The following is a 13,441-nucleotide window of genomic DNA, read 5'->3' on the forward strand; positions in this document are numbered from 1 at the left end:
GATATATAGAGATACATATATATATATACATATATATATATACACACACACACACACACACACACACACATTATATACATATACTCACAATAAGTTAGGGATATTGTTATTTACATGAGTGACTTTCCTTTTTGGTATGAATTTTAATGAAATAAGTAAAAGTTCCCTTTGATATTACTTATAATGAATGAGAAGAAACACCATTTTCATTAGTTTAATATTTATTACCCCAAAAATTTAGACAATAACAAGAATAGCGCCAAATAACAAAAATTGACAATGTCAGTAGCGGGTGTTTCCACCATTTGCCGCAATGACAGCTTGACAGCGACGTCTCATGCTCCTCACTAGCCTCATGATGTTGTTCTGAGGCAATGCGTTCCATGCCTCCACAAGTGCTACACACAGTTCTGCCAGGTCACGTGGGGTTGGGGTACGATCATCTTCAGCTGGTCCCAGACGTGCTCTATGGGGTTCAGGTCAGGGGACATTGCTGGCCATACCATATGAGGCACTCCGACTTCCTGAAGTCGAGCTGTGACAATTCTGGTACGATGTGGTGGAGCATTATCATCCATGAACAGAAAGTCGGGGGTGTGCTGGCGGAATTGGGGGATGATGATGGGTTCTATGATGTCTCTGAGGTAAGAACGTGCAGTGACTGAGCCATCTACAATAACCAAATCTGTTTTGCGCTGACTGGTGATGCCTGCCCAGACTGTTGCACCTCCTCCACCAAAGGGAACCCTGGGGACAGGGCTCGACAGTGCGACTGTTTTGCTCGCATTTGCGAGTTGATTATTTCCAGTGCGAATAGAAAATTACATTCAGTCGCATCAGTGCGACTCCGACAAAACTGTAGTACATGCACCGTTTTGCTGTTTACGTGAGCACTGAGCAGTAAACACCCACAAAAAATGATCCAGGTATAATGATCCCTCCACTTCGGGATAATTAATGGTACTGTTTGTACAGTGCTTTCAGAAAATCAATCACCTGAAAAATGATAACATAATTATAGGAGTGAGAGAAATGATACATCTCAAAATATTAAATATGTTGTAATTTCAATTTTGAAATTTTAATACTTGTTATTACGCAAACCCCAATTACTTTTTGCCACCACTGCCAGATCATACTGATTTTGCAGGGACAGACTCTCCAAACAATTAAATGGGAACAATTTCAGTATATAAACAAGTCTTTTTTTCTCTTTTTTTTCCAGAAAAATAGTTATTTTAATTTTTTTTCGTGGCTGGGCCACTATAATTACACATGGGGCCAGTAAAAATCGAATCTACTGGCCAAGCGGGCCAGTAAGAAAAAAATTTTATGTTGGACACTGGGAGGCAGCCGGAGAACTGTAGCTGTGAAGCTTTAAGACCTCCACACGAAGCAGCCTGGCCGTGTCCACAACAGAGGACCTGATGCGCATCAGCCTCGAGGGGCCTCCACTGGAGAGCTATGACCCAAGTCCAGCGGTAGAGAGGTGGCTTAGTTCCAAGCGGGTCAGGAGACCAGACTATGTTGACTGCTGGAGCAGGGACATTCTTCCAGTTTAAAAGAGACAGTTATAACATTAAAAATTAGTCTGCAGGGTTAGGATTAGGCTAAATAAGTACTTTATTTGTTTGAAGCCATTCCCTGTCAATCTTCCACTTCTCACTGAACTTCCTCACTTTTGCTTTTTTCATCGATGTTTCACCTTCTTTGTCACCTTCCTTTCCACCTATCTCCTCTGTGTTTTTCCTCTTTGGTTCAGTCACACCGGGAATGTGCCGCCAAATTGCTGCGCTCGAATCACAAGCCCTTTTTAGATAGAAAAGGCGGCACATTTGCTCCAAGGTAAGGGCGGCAATTTGCCGGCCTGTCTTTCTAAAATGGAGGTGTAATATTACTCCTTTTCCAAAAGCCGCCTCTGAGGTAGGCGTAAACATGTGACGTGACGTGAAGCTCGACGTTGGGCTGTGAACAGTGACAACGAATTTGTCTTCAAAATAAGAGCTTTACATTTCACCCTATCGGAGTTTAAAACTGGGTTCTTAGCGGGGGGCTTTTAATTTGAAAGTAGTGACCAATCCTACTAGCGCTACTACAACAAGCTAACACAACCAAACAGCTACAGAGACAGAGGAGACACTAGCATCTCCTGGATCTCAGCGGCTGTCCAGTTGCTCATCTTAATGTCCGCGGATGAAGTGATGGACTGACTGCTGTGATCAGCTGTTTCCTGGTTTTAAAACTCCTCGGTTGTGGGTCGCACAACAGTGCAGGTCACTGACACCTCCGCCCATCTCACCCACGGCCGGCACATTTCCGCCTCGGTTTTAGATAGCAGTCGAGGCGGAAATAAGTGTACCCTCCGAGGCGGAAAATCGGCGGACCTGTCTAAAAACGGCTACAGTCACTGCGCCAAACTTTTAAAGAGCGGTGACGCGCATGCTACGTTGCTTCTGAGGGGAACTATTTTCTACAGCGGTGACGTCGGGGGAGCTACTTAAGTGCGACACACAACAAATCACCGGTTTAGCCCCAACGTTTGCTACCATCATAATTTATCACTTTATCACTTACAGCTACTACAATGTTTTGCTATATCATGCATAATTTATTGCAAGAGCACGACCATCGGGACAAACATTTACCCGCCCCGTGGCATGTATCCCTCCAAAATTAAGTCGCCAGGGGAATATTTTAGTCGCATTTGGCGAGTGGCGACCGCTAGTTTACAGCCCTGCATGAGTGTGCAACCAAATGTGATTTATTAAAGTTCATAGTTATTAAAAATGCAACAGATCTCGAATGACAACAAGTTTGGTTGTGCTGCCCCATGTGTCATCAGACAAGAGGCCAGCTGGAGACAAGCTCTTTAATACATTCATTGGCTAATAATGTGTACAGATGTGAAGGGTGGCCAGTAAAATTATTCTAAAAAATAAGTCAAATTTGCAAAGAGGTTTCTGTCTGACAGCAACGATATCAGTAATAATTCATGTGTAGGATATTAAGTCAGTAAACAGTAATAATATAAATTGGATAAAACACTGAATAGTAAACCTCCACTTAATGCAATGATTTAAAACATAATTTGCAAGATATGTAATCAATTAAAAACTCTAATAACTAGAACTGCAAGCAGTTATGAACAGGGGCCAAGCCCCCCCTGCTTCCCAACTTCTCATATTTTTAGCGCCCCCTAGTGGCCAAACTTCGCCAAATTCGGCTCATCCCTTCCCAGTCTCATGGCAACCAAGGATCTCAAATAATAGCATTTAGTTTGACCGAGATATCAAACAGTTTACATTTTTATAGCTAGCTACAGAAATGTGTTAGTTAATAATTTGCGCATTTTTTGACCGAGCACAATTCTTTTGATAGCTTTAGATCAGGTCCAGCTGAAGAGTGTACGTGCCAAGTTTCAAGCAGATCGGACAAAATCCCAAGGAGGAGTTCAAAAAAGTAGGTTTTCCAGTTTTTGCAAATTTGCGAAAAAACTTTCTATGTGCATGTGTGCGTGGCCAATCGGAAAGTGATTCAGCTCCATTCAGGGAATCTGGGGATACAAGGTTTTTGAATGTGCGACATACGGTGTGAGAGTTATAGGCAAAAACGCGTTGGCGTAGATTATAGCGTCCCCTGCAGGCGGATATATGTTGTTTTTTGTGTCTGAGATATTCGCAGGAGTCTGGACCAACCCTCGAAATTGCACCGCCCTACCTTGCACGGTTTAGCCTGCAGCACCACTTTTAGCCGGAGAAAAATAAAAATAATTAAAACTGCAAGCAGTGATGAACGGGCCCTCGCAGTCCGCGCGTGCGTCGGGGCGTGCCGCCGTCCAAACACGCCGCGGTTAAAGCCCCGTTGCTCGGTCGTTGTTCACGGCTGGCTTGACCGCAGTCACTGCACTGGGCTGTGTGAGAAGATAGACTCAGGCTCTGCATGATCTGTTGCTGCTAAACAGGCAGCGCTGCGGGCAACAGTTGGCCTGTGGACTGTTGTTTGACCACTAATGACGTTACTTATTATAACATAGTATTGCACTAGCACATAGCAAGCCTCTGTACTTAGGTCATTCAGTGTGCAGGGCCATCGGCTAACGTTATTAGCTAGCCTGCCAAACAATATGACGGCGTTAGATATCTAACACCATCACACAAATTAGTCAACGTGAACTAAGTTAGCAAGCTTCATGTTTAATTGAAATATCAAACAGAGTAGGCTAATAACATGAAACCAATCATTTTAATGCTGTAGTTAACAACTCCAGCACCACTGCTCCCTGGCTTGCTGGCGGCCATGACTTCCTTGTCAGAAAGACGTAGTTGGTGTAGCCACTTGTCACTCAAACATGTCTGACCAATGGGGAAGCACCCGCCCACTGCGGGATGTTTGTGTCAAAATAATTCAAATTAAAAAAAAACGACTTCAAAACTTTTTTCACTTCATTCTAAGAAAAAATCACTTCAAATCGAAAAAAATATTTTCAATAAAAAACAACACTTCAAATTATTTTATTTATTTTTTTAGGGGGGGGATTCAATTTTATTTTTGCATTTGAACAGTTTTTTCTTTGATTGAAAATATTTTTTTTGATTGAGGCAACATTTTGGGGATTGAATAATTAAGACACAAATGTCCTACCCATAATATGGCCCAAACACAAAACAGATTACTTCAATCAAAGAAAACATTTTCAATCAAAAAAAGTGTTCAAATGCAATTTTTTGAGTCTCAAATATTTTTTGCATTTAAAAACTTTTTATCTCTGATTGAAAAAGTTGTTTTTTTTGATTGAAGTGATTTTTTTTTATGGGAATGTTTTTTTTGTTGTTTGAAGCCACTTCTTTTTTGATTGAATTATAAAGACACAAATGTCCTACCCATAATAACACAAAACAGTATTACTTCAATCAAAAAAGTTGCTTTAAACATGAAAAACATTTTCAGTCAAAGAAAAACAGTGTTCAAATGCATTTTTTTGAGTCTCAACTATATTTTTGCATTCAAACACGTTTTTTCTTTGATTGAAAAGGTTTTTTTGATTGAAGTGAAGGTTTTTTCATTGAAAATATATATTTTGATTGAAGCAAACTTTTTGTTGATTGAATAATAAAGACACAAATCTACCTTCATAGGAATGGAGGACCACGGATGTGTTTGGGGTAATAACAAATACAGAGTTGTTGGACCTCTGACAGCTGTGTGACATTGATGAAAAACAGTATAATATGGGACTTTTAACCAAAGAAATCACTCAGTTGTTTAAAATGGCAGGGGCAGCCACTGTGTTCATCGTGGAAAAGTTGGTCGGAATCACTACTACACACATCTTGTTTTGTGCCACACTGACAGGGCAGACACAACACACAAATGGCATTCTTAGCAAATTGGCTTGATTGAAAAATTGTGTGCTGTGGCTTACTACCACTGACTTATCCATTATGTGGCTCTAAACATTACCCTTCAATTATTCCATGTTGTAATGTGCACTTTAGACAAAACTATCTGCAAATGCCATGTACATCTGACTATGTTTGTGATCAATGCAGATAAATGAGTGTCAAATGATGCTTCACTTGCCTCCTTTCAAAAATATATTTATGGCAGTCTATGAATGTCATGCTTTTGATCTAAGTTCTCCTTTGTTTGCTAGTTTTTATTCCATAAAGTGCATGCAGCCACATTTTGAAGTACAAAGGACACCTGTGACTTGAAAGACAACACTGCCATCTAGTGGCGACTTGTGTCACTCACAGCTTGTAGGAGCCCTAATGGAATGAGATTAAAACTAATTTATGTTTCCAGTGGGTAGGGCTATGGATATGACAGAGTATTGATGCACAGATCTAATCAGGGCGTCTCCCTCTAGATTCCCTCTAGATTTGGCCTAGATAGGAAATAGTATGAAGGAGATATCAGGACTTGATCCTTCATGACGAAGGATTGTTATGGTGGGCTCCGCAACTGCCAGCAGGTATGACGTAGGATAAAGATTTCCATAACTTTTCATCTTCAAGGTCAGAGGATGCTACTGAGTGACTTTGAAGTCGGTGGTGATACATCTGTAGGAGGAGATAATTTAAGTACGAAGATTGGCGTAATTCAACATGGCAGCCAAACGCAAAATGGCAGACTAAGTATTGATGCTGAGATTTGTCCGGGGAGACAGCATGTACAGTTACAAGCAGTTTGGTGTGGATAGGAAATTGTATGTTGAAGTTATAAAGCCTCGATGCTTGACGGCGTGAGGACAAAATGGTTTCCACCGAACGTCACGGCCGAGATAAGACATTGTATGAAGAAGTTATGAGGACACGATGCTTTACGGCGAAGGATTCGAATTGCCCGCTCCACTGTGGCCAGCAGGTATGACGTAGGATAAAGATTTCCATAACTTTTCATCTTCAACGTCAGAGGATGCTACTGAGTGACTTTGAAGTCGGTGGCGTTACATCTGTAGGAGGAGCTAATTTAAGTACGAAGATTGGCAATATTTCTAAATGGCGGCCAAAATCAAAATGGCCGACTTAGTGTTGATGCTGAGATTTGTTCGGGGAGACAGCCTCTACAGTTACAAAGTGGTTTGGTGTGGATAGGAAATTGTATGTTAAAGTTATAAAGCCTTGATGTTTGACCGCGAGGGGAAAAAATGGTTTCCACCGCCCCGCCCACTAAAGTATGTCGCAGCTGAAAGATTTTAATAACTTTTGTTCTCCAAGGCATGAAGAAAATTACTGAGTTAATGTGAAGACTGTGGTGTTTAAGCTCTAGGACAAGATAATTTTCAAAGTAGGCATGAATTGGACAAAAATACCGCCACGCATCAAAATGGCTGACTTCCTGTTGGAGTGACACTAAAAGTGCAAATGGGTTGTTTGTGCGTCTGGTCATGAGGAATCTGTGTGTACGCATTTCGTACTTCTAGGCACTTGCAGGACGAAGGGCTGAACATAGGCGGCGCTATAGAGCCCGCAGGTCACGACCACGCCCATTGACAATGCAGGATCGCTATTTTTGCTTAACCGGACGCAAATTCCAAATTTGGAGAGTTTTCGAGTATGTTCAGGCATCCAAAACTGCAGTCGATGTCGGATCGGAATAATAATAATAATAGAAGAATAATTCTTCCAATTACAATAGGGACCTCACAGGTCGATGACCTGCTCGGGCCCTAATAATCCTTCCAATTACAATAGGGACCTCACAGGTCGATGACCTGCTCAGGCCCTAATAATCCTTCCAATTACAATAGGGACCTGACAGGTCGATGACCTGCTCGGGCCCTAATTAGGGCCCGAGCAGGTCATCGACCTGTGAGGTCCCTATTGTAATTGGAAGGACTAGTGTACCGCTTTAACTGCAGTTTTGGAGGCCTGAACATACCCAAAAACTCACCAAATTTGGAATATACGTCACATCTAGTGAAAAATTTGATAATTTAATGCCGTTGGGCGAGGTCGTGACCTGCGGGCTCTGTAGCGCCCCCTAATGTTCCTCCCTGCCTTCCACATGCACGTAGATGAACGAAATTCGGTACGCTGATTTCTTCGTGAGCAGACGCACAAAAAAGTCTGTGGGGACCATACTGTCACTCCAACAGGAAGTCAGCTATTTAGATGTGTGGCGGCGTTTTTGTCCAATTCATGCCTACTTTGAAAATCATCTTGTCCTAGAGCTTAAACACCACAGTCTTAAAATTAACTCAGTAATTTTCTTCATGTCTTGAAGAACAAAAGTTATTAAAATCTTTCAGCTGCGACATACTTTAGTGGGCGGGGCAGTGGAAACCATTTTTTTCCCTCGCGGTCAAGCATCGAGGCTTTATAACTTCAACATACAATTTCCTATCCACACCAAACTGCTCGTAAGTGTAGAGGGTGTCTCCCCGAACACATCTCAGCATCAATACTTAGTCTGCCATTTTGATTTTGGCCGTCATGTTGAAATATTGACAATCTTCGTACTTAAATTATCTCCTCCTACAGACGTAACGCCACCGACTTCAAAGTCACTCAGTAGCATCCTCTGACCTTGAAGATGAAAAGTTATTAAAATCTTTATCCTACGTCATACCTGCTGGCCACAGTGGAGCGGGAAATTCGAATCCTTCGCCGTAAAGCATCGTGTCCTCATAACTTCTTCATACAATTTCCTATCTCGGCCAAATCTCTCAGGAATGCAGAGGGAGTCGCCCTGATGAGATCTGTGTGGTCATGGGGCGTGGCGGGGACGTATGGGCTCTGTAGCGCCCCCTATCGTGATGCCCCGCCTCCTACTTGTACATAGAAGGACGCAAATCGGTACGCACCTTCATCATGACCAGACGCACAAAAAACCCATCTGGATGCTTACTCTCACTACAACAGGAAGTCAGTTATTTAGATGTGTGGCGGAATTTTTGACAAATTCATGCCGACTTAGAAAATTATCTTGTCCTAGAGCTTAAACACCACAGTCTTCACATTAACTCAGTAATTTTCTTCATGCCTTGGAGAACAAAAGTTATTAAAATCTTTCAGCTGCGACATGCTTTAGTGGGCGGGGCGATGGAAACCATTTTTTCCCCTCGCGGTCAAACATCAAGGCTTCATAACTTTAACATACAATTACCTATCCACACCAAACGTCTATTTAGTGTAGAGGCTGTCTCCCCAAATAAATCTCAGCATCAATACTAAGTCGGCCATTTTGATTTTGGACGCCATTTTGAAATATTGCCAATCTTCGTACTTAAATTATCTCCTCCTACAGATGTAACACCACTGACTTCAAAGTCACTCAGTAGCATCCTCTGACCTTGAAGATGAAAAGTTATTAAAATCTTTATCCTACATCATTCCTGCTGGCAGTTGCGGAGCCCGCCATAACAATCCTTCGCCATGAAGCATCAAGTCCTGATATTTCCTTCATACTATTTCCTGGCTCGGCCAAATCTAGAGGGAATCTAGAGGGAGTCGCCCTGAATAGATCTGTGCATCAATACTGTGTCATATCCATAGCGCCACCCACTGGAAACCCACTGGAAACATGAAGTAAGTTTTATCGCAGTCAATTTTGGCGCCCTACATGCATGTACATGAATGAAATTTGGCATGCATGTGTGTCATGAGAAGATGCACAAATGACTCATTTACACCCACACTCTCAGTCCAACAGGAAGTGGTCTATTTAGCTTAGAAGCACATGAATGTATGATGTACGTGATACAAGTCGCCACTAGATGGCACTGTTGTCTTTCAAGGCACATGTATCCTATCTAGATAACCTCTGAATGATTCCATTCAATTCCAGTAAGTCAGCCGCATATTCATCAGATTTTATTGAAACTTCAAAAGGTGGCAGCATGCACTTCTTGGAATAAAAACTGGTAAACAAAGCAGAACTTAGATCAAAAGCTTGACACTGATAGACAGCCATAAATACATTTTTGAAAGAGGGCAAGTGAAGCATTATTCTGCACATATTTATGTGCAGTGATGACAAACATAGTCAGATGTACATGGCATTTGCAGGTAGTTTTGTCTGAATTGCACGTTACAACAGGGCATATTTGAATGGTAATGGGTTGAGCCACATAATGGATAAGTGAGTGGTAGTGAGCCACAGCACACAATTTTCAAATAAGCCAATTTGCTAAGAATGCCATTTGCGTGTTGTGTCTGCCCTGTCAATGTGGCACACAACAAGATGTGTGTAGTTGTGATTCTGCCCAACTCTTCCACGATGTTTCATATCGAAGTGAATTCCACTTCGATATGAAACAACTGAGTGAGTTCTTTGGTTAAACACCGCTACTGCAGGACGCTCGTCAAACCTGGTCACTTGACCGCTGTCCCTTTCCAAAAGGAAGAATCACATCTGGCTGCACTCCACTACCTATCTAAATTTGTGGCATTCCACTTCCATCCTCCCCTATGATGCGCTGCCTTCCTGCCTTCACGGTGACAACAGAAGGCAGTGTCTTATCTGCGCCGGTGGTCGAGTGGTTGGAGTGCATGCCACATACGCAGTGGACCCAGGTTTGAATTTAGGGCGGAGGAAGTTTACTGCAAGCCACAACCCCCCCTTCTCTGTCCCACTTCCAATCTAGAGAAGGCCGTAACACTTCACACAACGTAACGGTGCAGAATCGATTGTCAAAACGTACCCGATTGTTAAATGTTTTAGAAATCATTCACCTGCAGCCCATTAGGATTCTGTGGATTGCACGAAGTTGTTCTGATTTCACCTGAAAGCGCTTGATACTGGCAGGGGCAACCCACCGCATTACAAACACATGTTGGGAGAAGAGGCTGATATTCACCCTCGGCGTGCACCGTCCAAAACGCAGGCGGTTGCCGCCTCCGTGAACAACGATCGAGGAACGGGGCTTAAGCCGCGGCGCGTTTGGACGGCGGCACGCCCCGACGCGCGCGCGGACTGCGAGGGCCCGTTCATCACTGCTTGCAGTTTTAATTACGATTACAATAGGGACCTCGCAGGTTCCCTGCTCGGGCCCTAATTAAAGCTGCAAGCAGCGTTGAACGGGCCCTCGCAGTCCACGCGCATCGGGGCATGCCGCCGTCGATGCATGCTGCCGTCGGGGCATGCTCAAGCAACACCTTCCGCTGAGGAAGTCGTTGCTTCATGATTCGGTGGCCTACTATTGCCGGTGTGAAAAAATTTACGCTGAAGTCAGAAAAACTGTGTGAACTGCTTCATGATTCCCCGGACAAAGACTGAGTCGATGGTCCGCCTCTGGATCTGGCTGAAGAGAATGTGCACACGAGGCATGATGCAATGAAATAGTTTCAGGAAGAAGCTGAAAGAGTCATCCTCCAGTAGCCTCACAAACCTTCCAGCTTCTCGCACAGTGGTAGGATTAAACTCCCCTAATGGTTTCAAAACACTGGATGATGTCACCTTTGTGCTAAAACAGTCAGTGCGTTTACATGCACAGCTTAGTCAGATTACAGCCATAGTTCGACTATGCTGCTCAATCGGACAACTGCAATTATCCGAGTATACATGCCGGTGAGAAAATCGAATTACTGCCGAAAGCATGTCATACCCCGGTACGCTAGGTGGCGCTGTGCCCATTTCAACTAGTGTTAACGGGGCCACCTCCGGCTGACCTCTTTACGTCACCAGCTGCCTTGGCATTCAAGAAAGATGGCGTACGAAGAGCGAGACGAAGCTAAATCTTTGTACACTTCGTATATGGTGTACATGATAATTACACAAACTAAATGCACAATGGCGCTCTTTCTTGCGGTGATTTCGGAGGAAAGACGCCGCCGCCACCGTCCATCTACTTCCGGCTCACGGCCCGGGGAAAAATCTCGAGCCTGCGCAGAACGCAAAATCCGATCCGATCCGCTGGCAACGTATACATGCAGGAGTTAATGCGACTTTCAATCGAATAATCTACGTGGTGTAATTCGACTATGAGAAATCCGATCCGGTCCGATTTTAGTCAGACTAAGGTGTATACATGCATCTTAAAAATCCCATCATAGTCAGACTAACGCAGTAATTCGGTTTTCTTGAGTGTCATGTAAACGCACTGAGTGTTCACTGCACAGATATGGAAGTTCCATCTTAAGGGGGGTACACACTACAGGATAATCGGGGTGATTTTTGTCCCGATTTCCCGCTTACGATCAAAGCCAGCAAAGGAACGATCATCTGATGTTTGCAAAGGACATCGTGTCTGATTTTCCTATGGCGTGGGGTGTGTTAAGAGTGATTTTGTCCGGTCAGATCCGCTCGGAAGGCGTCGGAAGGAGAGATCGTAAATAATGAACATGTTTAATATTTGCGATTAGAAATCCTGTAATGTGTGGGGTGTTCCAAGCGGAGCCGAGCACGCACAGCGTGTGATGTCACGTGGACCAGACAAACAGCCAATCAATACGTGAGCTGAGTCAGCTGTATTTCTCCGTTAGCCTTTAACTTACCTGTTGCCTGTTGCCATGGTTACAGCTCGCGCTGTAACGCATACAGCCCACACTCTTGTCGTCTCCATGACTTTTTCAGCCAGTAATAGGCCTAAAACAACCACCACTGCATCTTCTGGTTCATCCGCCATGTTTGTTTACACTGAAGTCACGTTTGACAACGCGAGATTTGTAATATTGAGCGTGAAGAACCTGATACTCTGCTAAAGAATCGGTTAGTGTGTGGTGTGCACTACGGAGAACACCACACACTATAAGATCAGCAGAGGCTCTCTAATGTTGAGTGAGAGATCATAAGCCAATCAGTGGCAATGTTCGGTGTACACTCAAGCCACACACGCACACAGCAGCCTCACGCACACAAACTAGCAGAGGTGACCTGCAGCAATAGCGAGTCCGGAGGGAAAGTTCAAGTTTTCAAAGTGGAAGTACAGACACTACTTTAATCTCCTTTGTCCACGTCTGTTGTAAGCAACTCTGATCTAATGAAGCATCTCTCAGTGGCACACGCTTTCAACTCCTTCAAACATTCAGCTTTATGTTCAGCTATCAAAATGTTCACCCTTTTAAGCTCTTTCAGCTATATTTGCAGCTTTCTATTCTTTTCATCTTTTCCAAACATTGAGCTTTATGTTTAGCGAGAGAAATTGTTCTGCTATCAAAATGTTCAGCTTTGTTAGCCCATTCAGCCTATTAATTTGAAGCCTTTTGTGCCTTTTCAGCTTTTGAAAAATTCAGCTTTCTCTGCAAATTCCCTACCATTCAACCTTATAGTTTTATGCAGTGGTTTAGTCCAGGGTATACGCGGGTATATGGCGTATACCCACTTATTTGTCAGTCAGCATTGCGTGTATCCACTTCTAAATGTCCTCTGATGCGCACTAGGGCTGCACAAAAAATCGTTAAAAAAATCGCGATCTCGATTCACACATACACGTGATCTCATTTCTACACACAGCGATTCTGAAGCATTTTATATCTCGAGCCGAATCACAAACAAATGCTCCTATTTTCCTCCCGGATTTTTTGAAGCGCCCCCAAACGCAGCACGGCCGCTTCCTCCTCCCTCAACCTGTGGTAAAGCGTCTTTACAACACGTGATTCAGTGGCGGAAGCCCACCTGCAGTTGAGTGTTTGGAAGGAGTGTGAGAAGCCGTTTTTAGACAAGGCAGCAAGCCGCCAATCTGCCCGTCCTATTGACGGCTAGGTCCGCGGTTTTAGACAGAGGGCGGCAAATTGGGGGTCTGTTTTGGTCCGCCGATTTGCTGCCTCGGACGGTACACTTATTTCCGCCTCGACTGCTAGCTTGTTGTTGTAGCGACAAGCTAGGAAAGGTCGCTACTTTCAAATTAAAAGCCCCCCGCTAAGAACCCAGTTCTAAACTCCAATGGGGTGCAATGTAAAGCTCTTATTTTGAAGACAAATTTGTTGTCAACTGTTTGCAGCCCAACTTCGGGCTTCACGTCACGTCACCTCTGAGGCGGCTTTTGGAAAAGGAAGAA

The 13,441-nt window shown here is 43.6% G+C and overlaps 1 protein-coding gene across 2 annotated transcripts in view; it reads right to left on the minus strand.

The window, feature by feature from the left end:
* ube2l3b (ubiquitin-conjugating enzyme E2L 3b) overlaps positions 1-13,441 on the minus strand; it is a 61,485-nt gene that overhangs the window by 30,963 nt on the left and 17,081 nt on the right. The window lies entirely within an intron of this gene.

Source organism: Sparus aurata, chromosome 5, assembly GCF_900880675.1.
Source record: "Sparus aurata chromosome 5, fSpaAur1.1, whole genome shotgun sequence".
NCBI lineage: Eukaryota > Metazoa > Chordata > Actinopteri > Spariformes > Sparidae > Sparus > Sparus aurata.